This window comes from Equus przewalskii, chromosome 16 (genome assembly GCF_037783145.1).
Source record: "Equus przewalskii isolate Varuska chromosome 16, EquPr2, whole genome shotgun sequence".
NCBI classification, from domain to species: domain Eukaryota; kingdom Metazoa; phylum Chordata; class Mammalia; order Perissodactyla; family Equidae; genus Equus; species Equus przewalskii.
Window position 1 is genome coordinate 42,254,370 of NC_091846.1, and position 25,664 is coordinate 42,280,033.

A 25,664-nucleotide genomic window follows, 5' to 3' on the forward strand; every position below is an offset into this window, starting at 1 on the left:
CATAATTTTGCCTAGACCATGCAATTTGCTTTAGCCAATGAGATGAAAGCATGAGCATAAAATAAATGTGGGTGTTTGGATGTAGTACTTTTGTGCTTCTGCTATTGCAACGTGAAAGAAATACTCCAGACAGCAACAGTCCTTGAAGCCTGGAGCTGAGGCCAGCTGAGTTCATGAAAATTTAAGCTAACCTGCAGATTTGTGACTTGAATGAGAATCGTACAAGCTGACCTGGAGAGCTATGAAAAAGAGGATAAAAGAAGATAAGTGCTTATTATTGGATATCAGTGAATTTTCAAGTGGTTTGTTAATCAGAATTATTGTGGCGAGAGAGTTAACTAAAAAGGCTACTTTGTCAGGAGGCTTTTAGTTTTTGATGCAGAAAGCATTTTTAAATTAATAGAAAAATGTATGGCTTAAATAGATGTTTGATAAAACTTGATTCTAACATGTCAATTTGAATCTAGACAAAAAAATTTCCACTTAAAACGTTAAGAATGAGATTGGCTTTTAATTCTGTATTATTTTAAAAGTTGATGGTTTACTTGCTGAGTAAGTCCCAAAATTCAAATTCAGGACTGCTACCAGTGGACCTAATAATTATGAAGAATCACAGAGCCACCTGTCCGGGACAGTGTAAAAGAGCAGTACATGCATGCAACTGATGGCAAAGACGCAGCGCCTGCAAAAACCTCTCTTGTATGTGTTCTTCTTGTCCCGATTGTAAGAGAAAGGACACAGCTGGAACCTGACAACACATGACCACCACCTTTTTCAACATTCAACATTCTGCCTTGAGAGGCAGCAATCTGCTCCTTTATTACTTAGAGCATCACTCTCAGTTTTGGACTGAAATTAGCAGAAAGTACATGATAAATTTTCCCAAATCTCATAATGTTCTATACTACTTTCTTAGGACTGCTGTTAACAAATAACTACAAACTGGGTAGTTTAAAACAATATAAATTTATTCTACTGCATAATCTATACTGCATAATTCTGGAGACTAGAAGTCAGAAATTAGTGTCAACAGGGCTGTGAGCTCTTGGAAAGCTCTAGGAAGGAACCTTTCCTTTCCTCTTCCTAGCTTCTGGTGGCTCCGGGCAATTGATGGCATTCTTCAGCTTTGGCTGCCCTCCAATCTCTGCCGCTTTCTTAATTATTATTATTATTTTTTTTTTTTGAGGAAGATTAGCCCTGAGCTAACTGCTACCAATCCTCCTCTTTCTGCTGAGGATGACTGGCCCTGAGCTAACATCCGTGCCCATCTTCCTCCACTTTCTATGTGGGACGCCTACCACAGCATGGCTTTTGCCAAACTATGCCATGTCCACACCCTGGATCTGAACTGCCAAACCCTGGGCCACTGAGAAGCAGAATGTGTGAACTTAACCACTGTGCCACCAGGCCGGCCCCTCTCCTCTTCTTATAAAGACACCCAATGATTGAATTTTTATTTTTTGAGGAAGATTAGCCCTGAGCTAACATCTGCCATCAATCTTCCTCTTTTTTTGCTGGGGAAGACTGGCCCTCAGCTAACATCCATGCCCATCTTTCTCTATGTTATATGTGAGACGCCTGCCACAGCATGGCTTGACAAGCAGTGCGTAGATCTGCACCCAGGATCTGAACCAGCAAACCATGGGCTGCTGAAGCAGAACGTGTGAACTTAACCTCTGCATCACCAGGCTAGGCCCCCAGTCATTGAATTTAAGGCCCACCCTAATACAGTATGATCTCATACTAACTAATTACATCTGAAAAGTTTCTATTTCAAATAAGATCAAATTCTGAGGTTACAGGTAAACGTGAATTTTTGGAGAACATTATTCAACCCCCTATAGTCTGCCCTCTGGTCCCTTAAAATTCACATCCATCTCACATGCAAAATACATTCACCTCTTCTCAACATCCCCCAAAGTCTTAACCTATTCCAGCATTAACTCTAAATCCAAAATCTTATCTAAATATCATTAAAACGCAAACCATTCCATATCTCATCATCTAAACATTTATGGGTGAGACTCTGGGTATAATCTATCCTGGAGAAAAATTTCCCTTCATCTCTGGGCCTGTAAAACTAGAAAGCAACTTATTTACATTCAAAATATAATGGTGGGTCAGGCATAGGGTCGGCATTCCCATTCAAAACGAAGAAAATGGAAGGAGTAAGGGGGTCCTGTTCTAAAGCAAATTCACTACCAAGCAAAGCAAGTTCCATTAGATTTAAGTCTTTGGAGTAATCTTTTTGTGGCTTTATAATCTGTCCTCTAGGCCCTTCGCAGCAGGGGTGGCCCCCAGGGTAAACCATGTCAAACCTTAATGTCTTCCATGACAATTTATTACTATCATGAAAGGTTGTGGGGTTGACATGGCACAGCTGTTGGTACTCATTTGGATTTCTCAAGCTATTACAAACAATTTGCATCTGGGGTTAGAGTCTCCTCAATGCTTGACTTGTCTGGACGAGCCAGATGGTTTGTTGAAAGGATTGGTAAATAATATTTACCATTGAATGGGGCTGTTTACTGGAAATCATGACATGGCCTCTCCATATGTCTGGGCTCTCAAAAGATGGTGTCTGTGTTCTGAGAGGGACCATTCTAAGAACAAGAGTTTCAAAAGTAGAAAGCTAAAGCTATTGAGCAAATTGGGGGCCACTCCCAGAACTACCACATATCACTTCTACCGTGCTTGATTGGTCATAGTGGTCACAAGCCTGTTCAGATTCAAGAGGCTTGTGAAACAAAATCCATGTCTTGATAGAGAAGAGGAGTGGCAAAGTCACATTACAGAAGAGAATATGAGATGTGAGCTCTTTTTCACATCTCTTTAGAGACTCCAGTTAATTAGATATATTTCCTATTTTTCCATGTTATTTCAAGCAACCGTTATGTTCAGCTTCCAGTTCTACATGATGTGGGTGTATCAGTAAGTGTTTTCCAGAGAAACAAAACCAATAGGAGATTGTACATACAGTCATGTACTGCACAGCAACATTTGGGACAACAACAGACTGCATATATGATGGTGGTCCCATAAGATAGTACCATATAGCTTAGATGTATAGTAGGCGCTAGGGTTTTTTTCTTAAAGATCAGCCCTGAGCTAACATCTGTTGCCAATCTTTATTTTTTTCTTCTTCTCCCCAAAGCCCCCCAGTACATAGTTGTATATTCTAGTTGTAGGTCCCTCCAGTTGTGCTACATGGGACGCCACCTCAGCGTGGCTTGATGAGTAATGCTAAATATGCGCCCAGCATCCGAACCAGTGAAACCCTGGGCCATCAAAGCAGAGCACGTGAACTTAACCACTCAGCCACGGGGGCCGGCCCTCCAGGTTTAAGTATACTCTCTGATGTTCACACAATGACAAAATTGCCTAACAACACATTTCTCAGAATGTATCCCCATCATTAAGAGATGCATGACTGTATATACAAGAAGAGATTTATTATGAGGAATTGTCTCGCGTGATTACGGAGGCTCAGAAGTCCCATGATCTGCCATCTGCAAGCTGGAGTTCCAGGAAAGCCAGCAGTGTAATTCCAGTCCCTGTCCAAAGGCCTGAGAACCAGGGGAGCCTATGCTGTAAATCTTGGTCCAAGGGCAGGAGAAGATGGGTGTCCCAGCTCAGGGAGGCAGACAGGAAGCAAAAGGACAAATTCCTCTTTCCTCTCCTTTTTTTGTTCTATTCAGGCCCTCAATGGATTGGATGATGCCCACCCACATTGGACAGGACAATCTACTTTACTAAGTCCACCCCTTCAAATGCTAATCTTATCTGGAAACACATTCATAGACACACCTAGAAATAGTATTTAATCTGGGCACCCCTTGGCCCAGTCAAGTTGACGTATAAAATTAACCATCACAATGGGTATTTTTTTTTCTCCAGCACCCAATAAAAATTTTTCTGACTCTTCTTCCAACCTCCTCAAGGCATTTAGATGTCTGCCCACTGCACAATCTTAGTACTAATGCCACATGATTTGAGTAACTTTTTTCATAACAGTATCTCATTCCAGGAACTAGTTTCTGTTGCAAATATCCATTCTAGCATACCAAGCTACGCCAAAATTTCCTAGGTTAAAACAATCATTTATTATTATCTTTTGTATTTCTGTGAGCTGTCTCAGCCTAGCTAAGTGGTTTTGATTAGCGCTCTCATCCATTACAATCAGGTGGCATGTAGGGCTAGAGTCACCAAGAAGCATCACTGACAATGGGAGTTGATGTTGTTTGTCAGTCAGGAGCTCAGCTGTAGCTTTCAACCAGAGTACTTACACATGGTCCCTTAATGTGGTTTGGGCTTCAAACAAGATGGCACCTTTGTTCCAACTGGGAGCATCTCAAAAATCAGTATTCCAAAATATGTGAAGTTGCAAGCTTGATTGAGGACTACCCCCCAGAACTGCCAAGGTGACATTTTTGCCTAAAATTCAGTCCTAGGGCCTTATCATATTCAAGGGGCTGGAGAAACAAATGTAATTTCTTGATGAAAGAGAGGCAATGCCACATTGCAGAAGAGCTTATGGGAATGGACATATGGTTGTGGCCATCTGTGGAAATTATGACTTTGAAATGGGTTTCTGTTATGATAGAGATCAAACTTCTATGGTTTGATCTGAATGTTTTTGTCCCTTAAAATTCCTACATTGAAATCCTATCCCCCAAAGGTGATGGTACTAGGACATGGGGCTTTTAGGAAGTGCTTAAGTCATAAGGCTGGAACCCTCATTAATGGGATTAGAGCCTTATAAAAGAGGCTCCACAGAGCTCCCCAGCCCCTTTGACCATGTGAGGACACAATGAGAAGTCTATGACCTGGAAGGGAGCCCTCTCTCGACTATGCTGGCACCCTCACCTTGATCTTCCAGCCTCCAGAACTGTGACAAATAAATTTCTGATGTTTATAAAGTACCCAACCTCTTTTGTTTTCTCACAGCAGCCTCAATGGACTAAGACAGTAACCATCTAAATACATTCCCATTTCATTCTGGGCACAGAGTTAGATGGCTTTTCTAATTTCTTTAGCTTTTAGGAATGGCTATATCACTGACATCTCTCCAATAGAATGAACATAGAAATGTGTGTACCACTTTCATGCCTGAGCCATAATTCTCCCTAGTGTGTTATCCCTCATATCCTTTCTCTTTTCAATTGACTAGGATAGTGATGCCCAGGGCAATCTGGGAAACCATATGTTGAAGATGGCAGAAACTGTGACCCTGAGTCCAAAAATGACTGAGTGGATTAAACAGAAACATTGCTGACATAAATCCCTAAACTTGATTCTTACATGTGTGACGCGTATAGAATTCTAATGTGACCCCCCAGTGACCATCACTCTTTTCTAATTCCTTCTTGTTGAGTATGGGCAGAATCTATAAATATAATGAGTTCACCTCCATGTTTTTGTTGTAGTCTATGCAGATAGATTTTGCAGATATGGTTAGTTTCCAAAATCAGTTGACTTTCAGATAAGGAAATTATAATAGGTGAGCTGGCACTAGAGGGTTCTTTTTTTGTGAAAAAGACTCAAAGACAGAGATTTGAAGCATAAGAGGGATTTGATGTGAGGGAGATTCTCCATTGCTGACTGTGGCAAGGACCTAGGAACCTAAGAGTGACTTTTAAATGATGCCCAGCCGTGAAATGGGGATTCCATTACTACAGCCACAAGGAACTGAATTTAATCAACAACCTGAATGACCTTGGAAGAGTACTTCAAGCTCCAGATGACAACACAGACTGACAAAATCTTGATTTCAGCTTGGAGACCCTAAGCAAAGAATCCAGCCACATAGAAACTAGACTTCTGACTTACAGAAGGATAGATGTGTGTTGTTTTTTAATTTACTATTTTTTTCCTTTATTGCACAGGTAAAATAAGTGTAAATTTTTAAAATTAACAGACTTTATATTTTAGAGCAGTTTTAGGTTTGACAAAAACATTGGGTAGAAAGTATAGAGAGCTCTCTGTCTGTCTTCCTACACACAGCTTCTCCTATTAATGTGTGATTAATAATGTGTATAAGTGTGATACATTTGTTATAACTGATGAATCAATATTGATACACTATTATTAACTAAAGTACGTAGTTTACATCAGGGTTTACTCTTTGTGTTGTATAGTTCTATAGGTTTTGACAAATACACAATGTTATGTATCCACCATTACAGTACCATACAGAGTGGTTTCATTGCTCTAAAAATTCCATGTTCTAGCTATTCAGCCCTCCTTCTCTTCCCCAAACCTCTAGCAACCAGTGATCTTTAGACTCTCTCTAAAGTTTGTCTTTTCCAGAACGTCATTTAGTTGGAATCATACAGCATGAAGTCTTTTCAAACGGGCTTGTTTCAATTAACATGACTAAGTTTCATCCATGTCTTTTTGTGCCTTGATAGCTAATTTCCTGCTATCATTGAGTAATATTCCACTGTGTGGATTTATTGAAGTTTATCTATTTACTTATTGAAGGATATCTTGGTTGCTTCCAATTTTTGGCAATTATGAATAAAGATTAAAAAAAATTTTTTTTATTATATTTTTGAAGAAGAAGATTAGCCCTGAGCTAACATCTGCCACCAATCCTCCTCTTTTTGCTGAGGAAGATTGGCCCTGAGCTAAGATCCATGCCTATCTTCCTCTACTTTATATGTGGGATGCCTACCACAGCATGGCTTGCCAAGCTGTGCCATGTCTGCACCCGAGATCTGAACTGGTGAACCCTGGGCCGCTGAAGCAGAACGTGAGAACTTAACCACTGCACCACAGGGCCGGCCCCTGAATAAAGTTTTTATAAACATTTATATGCAGGGTTTTTGTGTAGGTATAAGTTTTCCACTCATTTGGGCACATACGTAGGAATATGATTGTTCGATGAGATTGTTAAGACTATGTTTAGCTTTGTAAGAAACTGTCTTCTGAAGTGGCTTTACCATTTCTCATTTGCACCAGCAACGAGTGAGTGTTCCCCCTGCTCCAAGTCTTGGCCAGCACTGGGCGCTGTCTGTGTTTTGGACTTTAGCCAATCTAAATAGGTCTCTAGTGGTATCTCGTTGTTTTCATTTACAATTCCCTAATGACATATGATGTTGAGCATCTTTAATATGCTTATTTGACAACTCTGTATCTTTTTTGATGAGGTGTCTATATAGATCTTTGGCCCAGTTTTTGTCTTTTTTTTAATTGTTGAGTTGAAGGAATGTTTTCTGTATTTGGATCCAAGTTCTTTATCAGATAGATGTTTTACAAATATTTTTCTCCCAGGCAGTGGCTTGTCTTTTCACTCTCTTAACAATAACTTTCACAGAGCAGAAATGTTTAATTTTAAGGAAGTTCAATTTATCAAGTTTTTCTTTCATGCATTGTGCCTTTGGTGTTGTATCTAAAAAGTTATCATCAAACCTTAGGTCACCTACATTTTCTCCATTGTTATCTTCCAGAAGTTTTATAGTTTTGTATTTTACATTTAGCTCTATGTTCCATTTTGAGTTCATTCTTATGAATGTTGTAAGGCCTAACCAGTTGTGTTTAGATTCATTTTCTTGCATGTGAGCGTCCATTTTTTTCCAGGACAATTTGCTAAAAAGAATATCCTTTCTCCATTGACTTAATTGCCTTTATTTCTTTGTCAAAAATCAGTTGACTATGTTTATGTGTGTCTATTTCTGGGCTCTCTATCCTGTTCCATTTATGTTTTTGGTTATTCTTTCTCTAATACCACCAAGTCTTAATTACTGTAGCCTTATAGGAAGACTTCAAGTCAGGCAGTGTGTCAGTTCTCTGGCCGTTTTTCTCCTATGGATATTGTTTGAAGTGGCCTAGTTTGTGGTAATTTCTTACTCTTCAATAGAATAGCTGTCTAAGGTCAGAAGGGAGTGAAGTTATCTTTACAACACAGTTTGCATGTCTGTGTGTTACTGCAGTAGAGTCTGTTCTAAATATACCTCTTAATATTACCTAGAAAAGTTTGGACATTTTGGAATCATTTTTTCCTGAATGCCTTATGGAATACCCTGGTTGAAACTTTCTAGCTTTAAGTGTAATTTGTGGAAAGACTGATCACTAATTTGAATTCTCTAAAGATTACAGGAGTGTTCATTTTCATTTATCCATGAGTCAGGTGAATTTTGTCTTTCTAGGTATTTGTCCACTTAATTTTAATGTTCAAATACTTGGGCATTAATTTTTTCATAATATCCCATAATTGATTTTTTGTGTCTTCACCCTACAGAGTGATATTTCTTTCTTATTGCTGATATTGTTAATTTGTACATTCACTCTAATTTTCATGCTCTTGAAAAACTTTTTTTGTATTATTAATCTTTACAAAGACTCTTTTGAGCAAGATGCTGAGTTCATTAAAATTTGATCTTTCTATATTGTCCAATATTTGGTCAATTTTTGTAACTGCTTTATGTATCCATAAAAGAAACGGTTATTCTGTCATTACTGGATTCGTTTTTCCATTTACTTATATTAGGTTAATTTGTGATTTGTGTTGTACAATTCTTTTATATCCTAATTATTTTTGTCTCCTACCAATTACCGGAAAAGATGAATTAAAATCTCCCCATATGATTGGGGATTTGTCTCTTACTCTTTAAGTTTCTCTCTCTAGCTCTCCTTGCTCCTCTCCTACTCTCTCTCTCTATATATATACATATATTTTTTAATTACACTTAATTTTCCATTTTTATTATATGTTTTTATTACATTTGAGTCTTTACACACACTTCCCATTTTTTGGTTCAAACTTCTGTATCCTTATGTTTTCTGCCATGTTTCTTCAGAAAAAATTTGATTTTGTTTTTTATTACGTTAGGTAATTTTTCCTGTTAACTTTATCTAGTTAGTTAATATGTTGGCTCTTCCAAAGAGTTAAAACTAACATCTACTTTTGTGCTTTTCTGTTTATTTTGTATTACTTATCTTTCTTTTACACTCATTTCTTGCTTACTTTAGAATTGTTTAATCATTTCAGTTTTTACCATATTCTATGTGGAAAATGCAATTCATTTTCTTCTTATTCATTTAGTGATAATTCAAGACATTACAACATGCATAGTTAGCTTATCAAATAGTAAAGTTAATTAATAAATTTCACTTTTCTTTCAGATAAAACAAGTTAGCTATATCTACTCCTATTCTATATAATATTGTTGCTGTGTATATTATCTCATTCTTTCTAATACCACTAGACATTATAATTGCTGCTTTATATGGTCAATATCAATCTACAATTACCTATATATTTATCATATTGCATTAAATTCTTCCTTCTCATTCTTTCCACCTGAAGTTGTCTTGCTAATATATATTTTGCGCTAATTTACTTTAGTGAGTGTCTGCTATTTTCAAACTCTCTATTTTTGCTTATTTGAATTCGTCATGAAAGATATTTTTGATGGTTACAGACTTCTAGGCCATCAGTTGTTTCCTTTCAGAATTATTGATAAAGGTATGATGACCCTACCTACTGACTTCCATTGTGATCTTATACTTTACTCCATGTTTTTAAATCTCTTTTACACTTTTCCAATTTATTTATCTGTCTTGTTACTGCATCCTGGATAATTGCTCTGCTCTGTTTTCTAGTTCACTAATTTGTTCCTTAACTGTGTCAAATGGCTTATTAAACCTGTCCTGTGAGTGTTTAATTTTAATTATTTTTCTTTAATTTTTATTACTCTATTTCCTAAATGTCACTGACCTCTGTACGTATCTTTAATCTTGATTTTATTTTTTCAAACTTAGCAAATGTAGTTTTTTTTTGTTTGTGTCCAATAATTCCAATCTCCTGATACACTATGTATTAGTGTATTAGTGTATTAAACTCTGTATCTCTTTTTGCTCTCTCTTCTCTCTAGTATTTCTCTCCCACTGTGCCCTACTTTCTTCTGTACTTGGATACTTTTTACTATGTTTTATACATTATTTTTGAGGTATTATTTATGAGATACCTTTGAGGGCTGGGATAGATACTGTCTTCAAGAAAGTATTTGGATATGCTTCTTGTAGACTCAAATCAATATATACTTAGTCTATAATTTATAGCTTAAAGTTTACGGGACTCTGGTGATGCAAGCTTGGGGCTGTGTATGCCAAAGGTATTTGATGCTTCTCAGAAACAGTTTTATTTCTTCCTGCCTTCTGCAGCAACAAAGAATCTAAGTGTGATGGGAAGACATGTACTACTGGTCCAATCATCCCAACAGAATATATCCCTCCAGGGCTCCAAACAATATGCGGAAGATCTCTTTTGGGCTACTCAATTTGGTGGTCTCTAGACTATTATTTCTAAATTACTTTACTAGGCCATCAAAACCATAGTAAATTTCTTTAATACTGGCAAATGCTATCAGACAAAATGTGGTTTTCTGTCTTTCCCTTTACTCTCTCTAATCTAGCTTTCTCTTAATTTTAACCTAGTGATTCCTAACTTTTGTCAAACTCTTATGTTTTTAAGAAGATTTTCAAATTGTTCATCCACATTTTTAGCTGTTTTCAGTGTCAGGTTTGGTTTAAATATTCTAGTACATTCTATTTCTGGAAATGGATGTCTTAAATAAAATGTCTCATTGTTCACATTACCTGGAACAAGATCTGAAGTGAGGACAATATATAAACTAACTCCTGGACAGTGGCTAAGTATCCAGCCAGATGTTACGTAACTTGTCTGTAGCAAAAGTAGATGGTTAATGTCAAAGATGTTTTGGAAAGAAGAAAATAAATAGACCTCTTTAAATTACCCAGAAAGTAGGGCAATTCAGGGATTGTGTATGTTTATCAGGAGATTCAAATTACAGAATAGGTTCTTAAAAAATCTGCTAGAGAAGGTGACCATTCTAGGACTGATAAGCTCATAAATGGAATAATTGTGACAAGTAATTTGGCTAAAAATGTGCTCAACAATATTCATACTATAGGATTATTCTCACTATATGTATCCTTGTGCCTACTTAAACACGTACTGCACAGTTTTGTAGAAGCAATCTCTAACTCCCAGTATGTTAGAGTCATCAGTGATTTGTTTTTCATGTAATAAGCAATAATTTTGCAATTTTACTTGCTGTTTCTTAATCTCATTCCTTTTCCACTATTATAATCTGGACATTCATTGAAGATCTTTATGACATATAGCATTGCTTCTGAAAGGTAATTCACATACCAGTGGAGAGCTAGTACCTATAAAATACACTTTTCCTAACGTGTACCTTATAAGTGAAGACAATTTTCTTTTACTTTAAAATGGTGGTATGGCTTTTGAAAATCAAGTTATAGCATGAGCAATATAACAACACATTGAGATGTTCTGATGCCTTCCAGCAGAATGTGGAATATTCTATAAATTAGTAACTTATATATGATCTTGTTCCTTCTATGTCAAGAGTACATGTTGCTGGGGATTGAGGTATGAGAGTGTAAGAAGAGTCTGTTATTATTATTTCTGAATACAGTCCCTAAATATTTGCTTCATTATCAGGATATGATGGTCTATGTTGGTATAGATGTTCTAATATTAAAACAAGGAATACTTTCACCAGAAATTGCTTTTGAGACAGGAAGTTGGCCATTTTAGTGTCTTCATGACACAAAGGGTTAACAGGAGAAAAAGAAGGAATGCTGTGATGATTGGAGTGATTGGTTCAAACTTATACATGGAAATAGGGATGCTACCATATAGTAAACACTGAGAGGAGTATTGATGAACTCTGAAGAGGCCCACAGGTCACCTTCTTATGTTCTAACGTGGCTGCAGATGACTTAGTGATTTGGGGGTGGCAGAGTTAATGCTGGAAGCTCTACTTCAAAGAAGCCTTTTTCAAATTTATGTGCCTGGTGCCTTGATGCAGGTGAGTGGAGGGCTTGGCTCAGCCGGGTCTGATGTTCAGAGATGTAAACATAGACTCTTTAGCATGACAGGCTTTGCAGAGTTGGGCTGCAACTCAGCTCAGTTTTATAGGTAACAAGATGGAAACTACATGGCATTTTATAACCTAGCCTTAAACATCACATGACATTATCTCTATTGTACTCTATTTTGTACTCTATTTTATGCCTGTCAAAGTAGGCATAAAATCACCCTGATTCAAGGCAAAGGGACATAGTCCCAACCTCTCAGTGGGAAAAATGTGTCCCAGAATATGCAGGCATTTTTTGAAGTTTCTAAACCCACTCTCTGCCCACATGCAAAATAAACTCCCTCCCTCAAAGGATGTCCCCTAAAAGTCCAATCAATCCTTTTATGACATCAACTCAGGCTCATGCTTGAGCATCTCTTTATCTCAATCAGGTCAGAAAGCATATGAGACTCCTCAGAGTTTTTTCATCAGGTACAATTTCTACCAGTCTGAAAACCAATGAACTAAAGAGACAAATTATCTGCCCCTTTATAATCATCATAAAATGGGAGAAAAGATATTACATAACCTCAATAGTCACCCCTACTCAAAATGGAAAAAGGGAAGGTAGAAGTCACCGGTCCTAGCAAATCTGCAATCAAGCCAAGCAGATATGTCCAGTTTCTTGATTAGGCTCCAGCCCTGCTTCCCAGGAATAATTCTCTATGACTTTTGGTCCTATTGGTTCTATCTTCTTAGTCATCCTTCCTTTCCCATAATAAATAGGCCAATGTCTGTAGCTGAGTAATTTTCTCAGCTTCTTTGCTGCCCATAGACGTTTGAGAGTCCATCGGAATATTTTCCTGTTGTACTTTGTGCCTACAGTTCAAGTTGCTATATATTTTTTAAAAATTGGGTTTCTTATAAAATTGTTTATAATTCATTCCATTAAGCAAAAGCCATATGCACAAATCTTAAAATTAACCCTTCTTTACCTTAGTTCCCTCTGAGTTTGCTATGAGACTATAACTATAAGATTCTTAGAATCCTATTGTTTAAGAGCCATAAACAAGGAGGCAAACCGTTAAGAACTTTTTTTTTCTATCTGAAAGATTCTACGAGGAATCAGCTTAAATCTTTTTGTGATCTCACCAAAGGGACTTATAGACACACTCTTGGCTTAATCTTTACCCTCAGACCACATTTCCCTGATAGCACACTGCATTTTACCTTGAGATTCTCTCTTATTTGGAGAATCGTCTCCCAGGAGAGATTACAGATATGAAATAGCTTTATTTTCAAACCTAAGAAATCTAGTTCTCTTTATGTCTCTTCTAAATTCTTGGAAACTGAAGAAATTCATCTTTATCATATCTCTATATCTGCACAGTATAATATGCACCAAATGGAAAGTTGACACCTTCAACCAATGACACTTTCACTTTTCTTACACAGTTCCTGATGGTTCAATAGAAATATTTTTCCACCTTCCATGTTACTGCACGTAAATATTTGCTAAGTATAATGCAGTACATGACACAGTCTCCTTTCCTCTGAACTCTAAGGACATTTTTCTTGCTTTCATTTCAGTTCTCACTAACAACCTTCTGGAGGCCTATCAGGCTTCTTTAACAGTATCTTCAAAGCTCTACCACATTCTAGCCTGAATAGCCAAAGCAATCTTGAGAAAGCAGAACAAAGCTGGAGGCATCATGCTTCCTCATTTCAAACTACATTACATAGCTATAGTAATCAAAAGGTATGGTATTGGCATAAAAACAGACACAGAGACCAGTGGAACAGAAGAGGAAGCCCAGAAATAAACCCACACATATATATGTCAATTAATTCACAAAAAAAGAGCTAAGAACATACAATGGGGAAAGAATAGTCTCTTCACTAAATGATGTTAGGAAAACTGGACAGCCAAATGCAAAAGAATGACACTGGACCACCATCTTATACTATACACAAAAGATAACTCAAAATAGATTAAAGACTTGAATGTAAGACATAAAACCATAAAACTCCTAGAAGAAAACATAGTTGGTAAGCTCCTTGACATCAGCCTTGGTGAAGATTTTTCTGGATTTGACACCAAAAGCAAAGGCAACAAAAGCAAAAATAAACAAGTGAGACTATACGAAAGTAAAAAGCATCTGCAAAGCAAAGGAAATGACCAACAAAATGAAAAGGCAACCTAAGGAGAAAATATTTGCAAATCTATATCTGATAAGGAATTAATATGTAAAATATATAAAGAACTCATACAACACAATAGCAAAAAATCCAAACAATCTAATTTAAAAATGCACAGAGGATCTGAATAGATAGTTTTCCAAAGAAGACATACAGACAGTGAAAAGGTACACAAAAAGGTGCTTAGCACCTCTTATCATCAATGAAATACAAATCAAAACCACGAGATATTACATCACGTCCGTCAGAATGCCTATTATCAAAAAGACAAGAAATAACAAGTGTTGGTGAGGATGCAGAGAAAAGGGAATCCTCGTGCACTGTTGGTGGGAATGTAAACTGGTGTAGCTATTATGGGAAACAGTATGGAGAATCCTCAAAAATTAAAAATAGAACTACCATATGACCCAACAATTCCACTTCTGGGTATTTATCCAAAGGAAATGAAAACACTAATTTGAACTGATACATGCACCCGCATGCTCCTTGCAGCATTATTTACAATAGCCAAGACACGGAAGCAACCTAAGTGTCCATCAATGGATAAATGAATAAAGAAGTTGTGATATAAATATAAATATAAATATAAATATATATACACACACACAATGAAATATTATTCAACCGTAAAAAAGAAGGAAATCTTGCCATTTGCCACAACATAGATGGAACTTGAGGGCATAAGCTAAGTGAAATAAGTCAGGCAGAGAAAGATGAATACCATATGATCTCACTTACATGTGAAATCTAAAAAAAAAGAAAATGAACTCATACACTCAGAGAACAGATTGGGAGTTTCCAGAAGTGGGGAGTGGGGTTCGGGCAAAATAAGTAAAGGTGGTTAAAAGGTTAAAACAAACTTCCAGTTATAAAATAAATAAGTCCTGGAGATGCAATATATATCATGGTGACTATAGATGACAATACTATATTGTTTATTTAAAAGTTGCTAAGAGAGTAGATCTTAAAAGAGCTCATCATGAGAAAAAAAATTGTAGCTATGTTTGTGATAGATGTAACTAGACTTCATGTGGTGATCATTTTGCAATACATACAAATATTGAATCATTATGTTGTATACCTGAAACAAATACGTCAGTTACATCCCAATTAAAAAAAAAAACAAAACTCTACCACATTCTGCCTGCTACATGGATCCAAACCCAAAGTCATGTATTTCAGACTTTTGTTATGCAGTATCTCACATACAGGTAACAAATTTAGTTCAAGTTACTATTACTGTTACCAAACCAATGTAGGTTCACTTCCTGGTGAGTTAAAATCAGACTCTCTACCAGAAGTGGTTGTCACATAGAGTACAGCTTATTTGCAGCAAATAGGAGAGCACGTGGAACTGCTTGCAAAGTCCTGGCTCTCCCTGAGCACAGGGCAGCAGGGGCCTTTCAGCTCAGATGGAGAATGAATATTCAAAAGGGAGAGGCAGGTATTTGCTTGTGCAGGCTCAGTCGGCTCATCTGCACAGGGGTTGCTCTTGCAGTGGGGCTCGGTCTGGTTCAGGGGTGGTGACTGCATAACAACAAAAAAACAATTTGGAGAAACAATTAAATGCCTCCAAAGCCTCTCTCGAGTTCCTTGGAGCAATTAGTCAGTGACATTACTGCATAAAAAACCACTCCAGGGGCTGGCCCTGTGGCCGAGTGGTTAAGTTTGCGTGCTCCGCTGCAGGCGGCCCAGTGTTTCGTCGGTTCGAATTCTGGGCGCGGACATGGCACTGCTCGTCAGACCACGCTGAGGCAGCGTCCCACATGCCACAACTAGAGGAAACCACAACGAAGAATACACAACTATGTACCGGGGGGCTTTGGGGAGAAAAAGGAAATAATAAAATCTTTAAAAAAAAATAAAAAAAAAAAACACTCCAAACTTAGTGGTGTAAAACAAAACATTTTATTATAATTATGGATTCTGAGAGTCAGAGATTCAGATAGGACACAAGAGGGAATGCCTTGGCTCTGTTTCATGTCTCACCGTCAAGCTAGGAAGACCCATCTGGAATGGTTGTGGTAACTTGATTTGCACAGTTTGGTAAAATGGTGCTAAAGCATCTACTTCCAAGATGACTTCTTTACCCTTATGTTTGGGACCTTGATGAATGTAGGTGGGAGGCTGGGATTATTGACAGAGAGCCTGCGCACGATATCTTCAGAATGGCAGCATTGGCGTAGTTGCGTTTCTGTCCTGGTGGTTAATGTTCTGGTAAACAATAGAATTTGCCTGACTTTTCAGACTTTGAAGTCATTCTGCTGCTCTGCGTGGGTCAAAGCAGTGATGAAATCATTCATGTTCCAGAGTGTTTCAAAGAAGTTGTGACCAAGTTTTAAAATTACCATACAGGAAATTCTATTTTTACATATGAATGTGGTGGTTCTGTTTCTCTGGAGAACCCTGACCATTATAAATTTTGGTACCAAGAGTGGTTCTAAGGCCCAGAATTTGGGGGATGAGTTTTCTAAATTGATCCTGAGGTTTCTGGAACTGGCTCTCTAATCTGATTAGATTTAAAGACACTAATGACTATTTCCAGTCATAAAGACAGCACTAACAGTCCACGGTTTGAACTGGTCATAAAGATATGCAGAATATCTATATTGGATACTCCTAATCTACCACTTATAAGAAGCAAAGAGCTGAATGACTGTGTATGACAATCTCAAACATTTTGGGAAAACAAATGAATATAATAAAGTTGATTGGTTGCTCCTAATGTCCTTGGACAAAGTGGTGAAAGGAAAGAATGAGCCTGGAAATTTGAATTCCCAGCACAAAAACCATAAAAATTGACCTCAAGCCTTCGTGTGGCCTGAGAGAGACTCTTATCTCCTATAGCAGCAAGTCTGAGATTGCTGAAAATCAAACACAGAATCTCATCCTGTGGCTAGGTAAATTGCAAGCTGAGGACACGTGTGGGAATGGGACTTCTTTGCCAGTAGAAGTGGCCTCTTGACTTCCAGTCTCCAGCTTCATCAGTTTTCCCATATGTCACCATCCTAATTTACAAGATACTATTCTTTCCCGGTCAATGCTCTCACTTAAAAGTAAACACTCTTCCAAGCTGGGAGTTCAATTTTCATTGTAATTCTCCTTAGGAATGATTACCTAAAGGTATGAGATAATGATGGAAGGAAGATAAAGTTGGATCACTTGGAACTTATGGATATGGGCTCACTAAGCAGAGATTCTGCATTTAATGATACAGCTCAAGGAGTTAGAAAGGGTTGTAGCAGTTTGTTTGTTTGGTTGCCTGAAACATGGACCAAAATGTGGCCCACAGTGAGCAAACTGGAAATGCCCAACCTACCTTGGTTTAATGTGGAAGAAGAGATTCAAAGGATTGAGAAGACTGGGATGTCAGAGTGTATTTGTCATTTAAGCCCTACTCACCTATATTAGGAGATTCCAGAAAACCTAGCTTCCACCAATAAATCAATTTGTGATGGGAGTCCCAGCATCCTTAAATGGCTCTTTCGATTGCTCTTTTCTATAAGCCAGACCTTACAGTGGGAACTGCAGCCATACAACTGGGAAACTTAAATGCAATGGGAGAAATTGTATCCCCAGGTGGCAGGGGCTAAGTAGCCGCACTCAAACCACCAAAGGAAAGTTGGAAGTGGTAACCCAATAGACAGCACAGTCAAAGTATCAATCAGAAAACCTGACTCATGCAAACCTATGGTGTTGGTGAACTGATCATGGTGTTTCTAGAAGTAAAATAGCTATGAAGCCAACTAAATTCTTATTTGATCTGTATAAGTAGAAAATCTCTAGATCAAGAGAACAAAAGTCTAGCTTGAATCATAAAAACAGAAAGTCACAAACTCTCAGTCAATTCCCAGACAAGAGCCAGTTTACAGAACCAGAACCCCTGAGTGAAGGAGAGGACAGATCCCCTTGAGGAAGGACCCCAGTACACTGCCAAAATTTTATACTATGAATCTTGATCCCAGCCTTTTTCAAAGGGATCTATAGTCTTTAACCAGGGTAACTGTGCACTGGGGAAAAGAAAATAATTAGACCTTTGTGGGACTCCTAGAAACTGGCTCTGAACTGACCAATTCCAGGAGACCGAAAACATCACTATGGTTCACCAGTCAGAGCAGGGACTTAAGGAAGTCAGATGATCAATGGAATTTTAGGTCAGGTCCATTTCAAAGTGAGCCTGGTGAGATCCCAAACCCATCCTGTGGTCATTTGCTCAGTTCCCAAATGCATTATTGGAAAAGATAAACTCAGCAGCTAGCAGAAGGTCCAAATCAGTTCCCTGACCTGTGGATTGAGGGTTATTATGGTGAGAAAGCCCAAGTGGAAGCCATTAGAACTGCCCTACCTAGGAAAATAGTAATTCAAAAAGTTCTTACTACATTCCTGCAGGGACTGCAGAGATTAGTGTCATCATCAACATCTTGAAGGATACAGGGGCGTTGATTCCCACCGCATTCCCATTCAACTCCCCTATTTGGCTTGTTCAGAAGATAAATGGATCTTGGAGAATGACAGTAGTTTATCATAAGCTTAACCAGGTGGTGACTCCAATTGCAGCTGGAGTACCAGATGTGGTTTCATTGTTGGAGATAGACAACACATTCTCTGGTAACTGGTATCCCACTGTTGATCTGGAAAATGCCTTTTTTTCTCCTTCCCTGTTCAATAAAACCAACCGGAAGCAGTTAGTTTTCAGCTGGCAAGGCCAATGATACACTTTTGCTGTCCTACATCAAGAATATACTGATTCTCCAGCCCTATGTCATAATTTAGTTCATGGGAATCTTGACCCACGTTTTCTTTCCACAAGCTATTACACTGGTCCCTCACATTGATACTATTATGCTGATTGAATTTAGTGAGCAACGAGGAGCCACTTATTCTTTAAGTCAGTATTAGCAGTAGTACTAATTGGTAAATACTTATGTGCCAGAGGGTGGGAAATAAATCTGACCAAACTCAGAGGCCTCTATCTCAGCGACATTTCTAGGGGCCTATTGGTATGAGGCATGTCAGGATATTCTTTCTAAGGTGAAGGATAATTTGTTGCATCTGGCCACTCCTACAACCAAAAAAGAGGCATAGCACCTAGCGAAACTCGTTGAATTTCAGAGGCAACATATTCCTTATTTGGGTGTCTTACTCTGGCTCATTTACCCAGTGATCTGAAAAGCTGTTAGTTTTGAGTGGTGCCCAGAACAAGAGAAGACTGTGCAACAGGTCCAGGCTGTTGTACAAACTGCTCTGTAGCTTGGGCCATATGATCCAGGAGAGCCAATGGTACTTAGAGTGTTAGCGGCAGATAGGGATGGTATTTGAAGCCTTTGGCAGGCCCCTCCAGGTGATTTGCCGAACAGGTCCTCAGGATTTTACAGCAAAACTCTGCCATCCTCTGCAAATAACTCTCCTTTTGAGAAACAGCTCTTGACCTGCTACTGGGCCTTAGTAGTCTGAACTGTTAACCCCAGGCCATAAAGTTGGGAATGCATAGCAACACTCCCTCATAAAATGGAGATGGTACATACATGATCAGGAATGAGCAGGCCCTGACAGCATAAGTAAGTTACATGAAGTGGCCCAAATGTCCATGATACCTACTCCTGCTATATTGTCTTCTCTCTCCCAGTCTGCACATATAGCTACATGAGAAATTCTCTATGATCAGTTGACAGAGGAAGAGAAGACTCAGATCTGGTTTACAGATGATTCTGCGTGATATACAGGTACCCACCTGAAAGAGGACAGCTGAAGCTCTACAGCCCCTTTCTGGAACATCTGTGAAGGACACTGGGGAAGGGAAATCCTATTAATGGCAGAACTTCAAGCCGTGCACCTGTCTGTTCACTTTCCTTGGAAGGATAAATGGACAGACGTGAAAGTGTATACTGATTCATAGGCTATCACCAATGGTTTTGGATGGCCAGGAACTTGGAAACAAGATTGGAAAACTGGTGATAAAGATTTGGGGAAGAGGTATGTGGATTGACTTTTCTGAATGGGTAAAAAAAGGTGAAGATATTTGTATCCCTTGTGAATGCTCACCCAAGAATGACCTTAGCAGAGGAGAATTTTAATAATCAAAGTTGACAGGATGACCCATTCGGTACGCCTCTTTCTCCAGCCAGGCCTGTTATCACCCAACGTGCTCCTAAACAATGTTGCCATGGTGGTAGGGATGGAGGTTATGCATGAGCTCAGAAAAATGTTCTTCTATTTACCAAGGCCAACCTGGCTACAGCCACCACTGAGTGCCCAATCTGCCAACAGCAGAGACCAACGCTAAATCCCTGATATGGCACCATTCCCCAGGATGATCGGCCAGCTACCTGGCGGCAGGAAGATTACTTTGGACCACTTCCATCATGGAAGGGGCAGCCTTTTGTTCTCACTGGAACAGACGTTTACTCTGGATTTGGATTTGCCTTCCTTACACACAATGTTGCTCCTCAAACTAACATCCACATACTTATAGAATGTCTTATCCATTGTGAAAGTATTCCACACAGCATTGCTTCTGATCAAGGAACTCATTTAACAGCAAAAAAAAACAATGGCAATGGGTCCATGTTCATGGAATTCTCTGTTGTTACCATGTTCACCATCCTGAAGCAGCTGGTTTGATATAACAGTGGAATGGCCTTTGAAGATTCATTTATAGCACCAACTAGGTGGCAATACCCCACAGAGCTGGGGTAAGGCTCTCCAGAGTGCTGTATAATCTCTGAGTCACATCTAATATATGGTGCTGTTTATCCCATAGCCAGAATTCACGGGTCCACAAATCAAGAGATGGAAATGAGAGTTGCACCATTTACCATGAGTATTTTTGCTTCCTATTCCTATGACCTTATTTTCTGCTGGCCCTGATGTCTTAATTCCAAAAAGAGGAATACTTCTACCAGGAGACACAATAATTCCATTGAACTGGTACTAAAGACTGCCACCTGGGCATTTTAAACTCTCTTGATACCTCTGAATCAAGTGAAGAACATAGTTACTATGCTGGCTAGGGTGATTGATCCTATCTATCAATGGAGAAATTGGACTGCTACTCCACAATAGAGGTAAGAAAAAGTAGGTATAGAACACAGGATATTCTTCAGAGCATCTCTCAGTGTTACCAGGCCCTGTGATTAAGGTCAATGCAAGACTACAACAACTCAATCCAGGGAGGGCTATTAGTGACCCACATCCTTGAGGAATGAAGTTTTAGGTCATCCCTCCAGGTGAAAAACCACAACCAGCTAATGTGCTTGCTGAAGATAAAGGGGATAAAGAATTGGTAATGGAAGAAGGAAGTTGCAATTACCAGTTTCAATCACATGACCAATTACAGCAATGAAAACTGTAATTACCATGACTATTCCTCCTTACTTTGTGTGTGTGTGTAAACTTGACTGGATCACAGGATGCCCAGATATCTGACTAAACATTATTTCTTGGAGTGCCTGTGAGGGTGTTTCTGGAAGTGATAAGCATGAGAATCACTAGACTGAGTAGAGTGTCCTCCTTAACATCAGTGAGCATCAACTAATCCACTGAGGGCCTGAATAGAACAAAAAGGTGGAGGAAGGAAGGATTCACTCTCTCTGTACCCAAATGCTTGGGCTGGGACATTGATATTCTCCTGCCTTCAGTGCTCCTCTTTCTCAGAACTTCGGGTTCAGATTGGAACCAACACCATCAGCTCTCTGGCTCTCAGGCCTTTGAAGTACACCTCCAGTCTTCCTGGGTCTCCAGCTTGCAGATGGCAGATTGTGGTACTTCTCCACAATCACATGAGTCAATACCTTATAGTAATCTCTCTCTCTCACTCTTTCTCCTTCGCTCTCTCTCCCACACTCTCTACCTATACACTATTCCAACTTGTTCTGTCCTCTTTTTTGTTGGTTTTGAGAACTCTGATTAATCCACTAAGGAATGGAAGTTTAAGGACCGTAGATTTAGCTGAGTTCCTCAGAATAACTACAAATAAGTGACAAAGCCAGGATACAACACTACATATTCTATCTTTTTATTTCTCTGTTATTTTCACAATAGAGGAAATGAAAAAAGAATGGGTTATGGCTCAAATCAGTTTATTTCTTAACATGTCTGAATTCATTATGAGAAGGAAAAAAGTGGTGAGACAGAAGCCTGAAGGAACTTCTTCCATTATGCTCTTTCTGCATATTTTCTTGGATATAGCTGAAGATTTTTGAGAGGCTCTGTCTTTCTCTTACCACATTGGATTATATTTTCCTTGGTAAATCTTTTCTCTGCACATGCATTCTGCTCTGCAAATAAATGATACAATTCTCAAGGGCAAGGTAACTGGTTTGTTTATATCACTCTCCAACGTTGCCACAATGAGTTCATAAATGCTGTTAATGCCAGTTAGGCAATTACAGAAAATGTAAAGTTATTTGGAAACAATTCACCTGCCCTTTATGTCTATTATTGTGTGCATGTATGTGTTCAAATAGGAAACCTTCACACCACATTAATGAAAGACTTTGCATTTACATTAAATACTCAACATTATATATTAGTTAAGCTTTGGATATAAACTCAGCAAATGCAGTTTCTCAGTCATTATCATTATTAAATCCTCATTCCACAATAATCAGGACAAAATAAAATGTCCATTTAGTATTTTAAAGACTTTTGTTTTCCCTAAAATAATCATAAAATAAATGTCTTCCTTTTGTATTAATATAGCATCATCTTGAAACAGGAAACAATCCTCCATACTGCTTGGCTTTTTATTTAAAACTATCTTAGTTCACATAGAAGCTATAGAGTAAATATAAATAGAAGTTTATGATTTATAAAACACTTTTCTATTTATTTATTGAGTAAAATCAGTGAATTGGGTGAAGTTTCATTAAAGAGTGTGAAAAAACAATGCTCATTTCAGCAGTATACAGCTTGCCTCAGTTAACACAATACATAGAATGTGCTACGGAACAGATGGTGGTGTAAAAGCAAAGTAGTGCTTCCCTTTTGGTGCTTTTATACTGATGTGCATATTTACCGGGCAAGAAAACAGCTAATCTGCTATTTTTTTTTAAGAGAAATGGAGTTTTAAGAGAAAATTTCTAAAGACAGGGTTGCTATTTTGCATGTTATATTGAAGCTACTACAAAACTGTAGAAATAAAAATAAAATTTCTTCAATTCACATTGTCTGTGGGGTATAGCAGTGAAAGAAATGGCAAGGGCATTTGTAAAACTTTGACTAGGTTTGCAAAACCACGCTTGAAAACCACACTTCTTCAAAGTCTTTTCACTAAAGCTTGCTATATGATGAATTAATTAACCTAACTTTGTTTTTAACATTGAACAGTATCAAGGAAAATTAACTCTGTGTGTGTGTGTGTGTAAAAGAGGCTTTATAACTCTCAAATGAATGAAATCAAATATGCAAACAATATCATGTATTTCTATCTTGTGTGCAAATCTAAAGAACTTACATTTATAGTTTTTCTTATGTGATTTCCCTAACAATTTTACTTTCTTAGATAAGGTAACTAAAGTTTAAAAGGTAATTTATTGAAGTTTACGGAGCAGGTGCGCAGTAATCCTGGGATTATGCTTCACTAAACAATTTTCAAAACTATGCCACAGAGTCAAAATTCAGAAGTCAGCTTTGACTTTATATATTGGGGTCATGATGTCTTCCTTATTATTTTTTTATGATGATTCAGAATGAATTGCTAAAGCATGAAGGAGGTAGATTTGTTAAGACATTAATAAAGTTTGAGCTTCAAAATGTCTTTACACTCCCTTACATAAAACCTCCTAACTGGCCACACTTTTCCAGATGACCCACCAGATTTTAATTCTATTGTACTTCAGAACCCCCATTTGTAGGTTCTCCATGCTATCATACAGAGATATAATCATCTCCAGCGCTTTACTTTGTTCTTGTGCATCGGAAGAATCTATGGCCATCTTGGAAAAATCCACATTTATTACTGCATTGTTCAACATTTTAGGGGTTGTGAATGAATAAAGACTTTTCAAAAACAGAAAATATTTCCAGCATGAATCACCTAAGAATGAAAGGTGTGGGTCTTCTCAAACATTGGATAGGGGATCAATATGAGAGGGCTTTAGATAAGAGGGGAGGAGACGTTCTGCTTATCTTTGACCCTAAAATAAAATTCAAATTGAATACATGTCTACTTTATAGATGCTGACTGGGAACAAGAAAAGTGAAACCTCCAGAGTAGTTCACAATGCACAAACACACCCACACCTACAGTAGGCACATGCATACAAACACACACGGACTTTTTCTATTTTTGGTACTAGGCCTTTTATCTACTGGGGTCTTTATGTCTTTCTTATTTTTAAGGAGATTTCAGCATTATTAGAGTTTCATTAAAACAGCACTAAAAATCTGATTGTTTGTTAATTCAATTCAAAGAGCGGCAGCTTTTGAAGGGAAAGCTTCTCAAATATTACTTTTAAAAAGCCCTGGTTTGTCAATTTTTTTTAAAGAAAATTCAGAGAGGAACTCAGTCAACCATGCAAAAATTGATGAGCACAAGGGCAGTCAGAGTCAGAAGAATTAGAGCCCCAGTAGGAAATCTAGTATCATAGACACACACAAAATGGCTCTTATATTTTAAGGATCTAAAACACATTGAATTACATTAATGAGGTTGACAAAAACAATAGTATCTGAAGCTAGTATTATATCGCTAAGCTTGTTAAAACAAAGCAGTATGTGGCAAAGCAGTGGTATTTCTTATAGCACTATTTAAAAATTATTCTATTGCAGATAATGTAGCCGATGCCATCTTATCATGATGTTGCCCCCTGTCACCAATAGGTACATCTAAAGTGTGCTGAAAGAATACACAGTCCTCTATGAGCTGACTCTGACCACCTTAGAGTCAACACCTTAGACTCAACACCTAAGCAAACCAAACTGCATGCTTTCTCATCCTGGTGACTTTGTACAAGATGTTCTCTCTGTAGCAAATCAGTCCCTAAGCGCAACCTGTCTCGCTCCTTCCTGGTGATCAATTCCCAGTTTCAATATCTCCAGGGAAGTCCTTTATGGCCCCCTTGGGAAGCTAAATACTTCTCAGTCTCTTCTAAGAGGCTATGAGCTCCATGACACCACAGGTTCTTTCTTTCTTCCACTAACCTGGCACAAGATGAAGTGAGAAGCACCCCTCCTACCTACCAGTGTGGGCATTTTTCCCTCTAGGCTCAGGACTCATCTCTTTCCAAGATGACTAGTCATCCCTAGAGGGAGATAATATCTCTTTTTGTGACTTCACAGGCACAGCATACGGTATGCACAAGAAAAAATTAGTCAATATGCAAATGAATTACAGCTTTTCTTCCTTTATTTCACATAAAGGAAGAAAAAGTAAGTTACAAGGGAGTGATGAGAATTTAAGACTATTTTAAAATGGCATTTTATAATATGCTAGAAATTAACCATGAATTAACTAAATAAATGAATCAAATGAAAATTATTCATGTTTTAGGGATATAGAGTATTTGTTGAGTCCATCCATTTTCATTTCCTTCTCTCATTAGCCATTTTACCAAATTTTCTAATAAATATATTCAAATTTAAGAATTCTTATTCAAGAATCATGTAATTTTT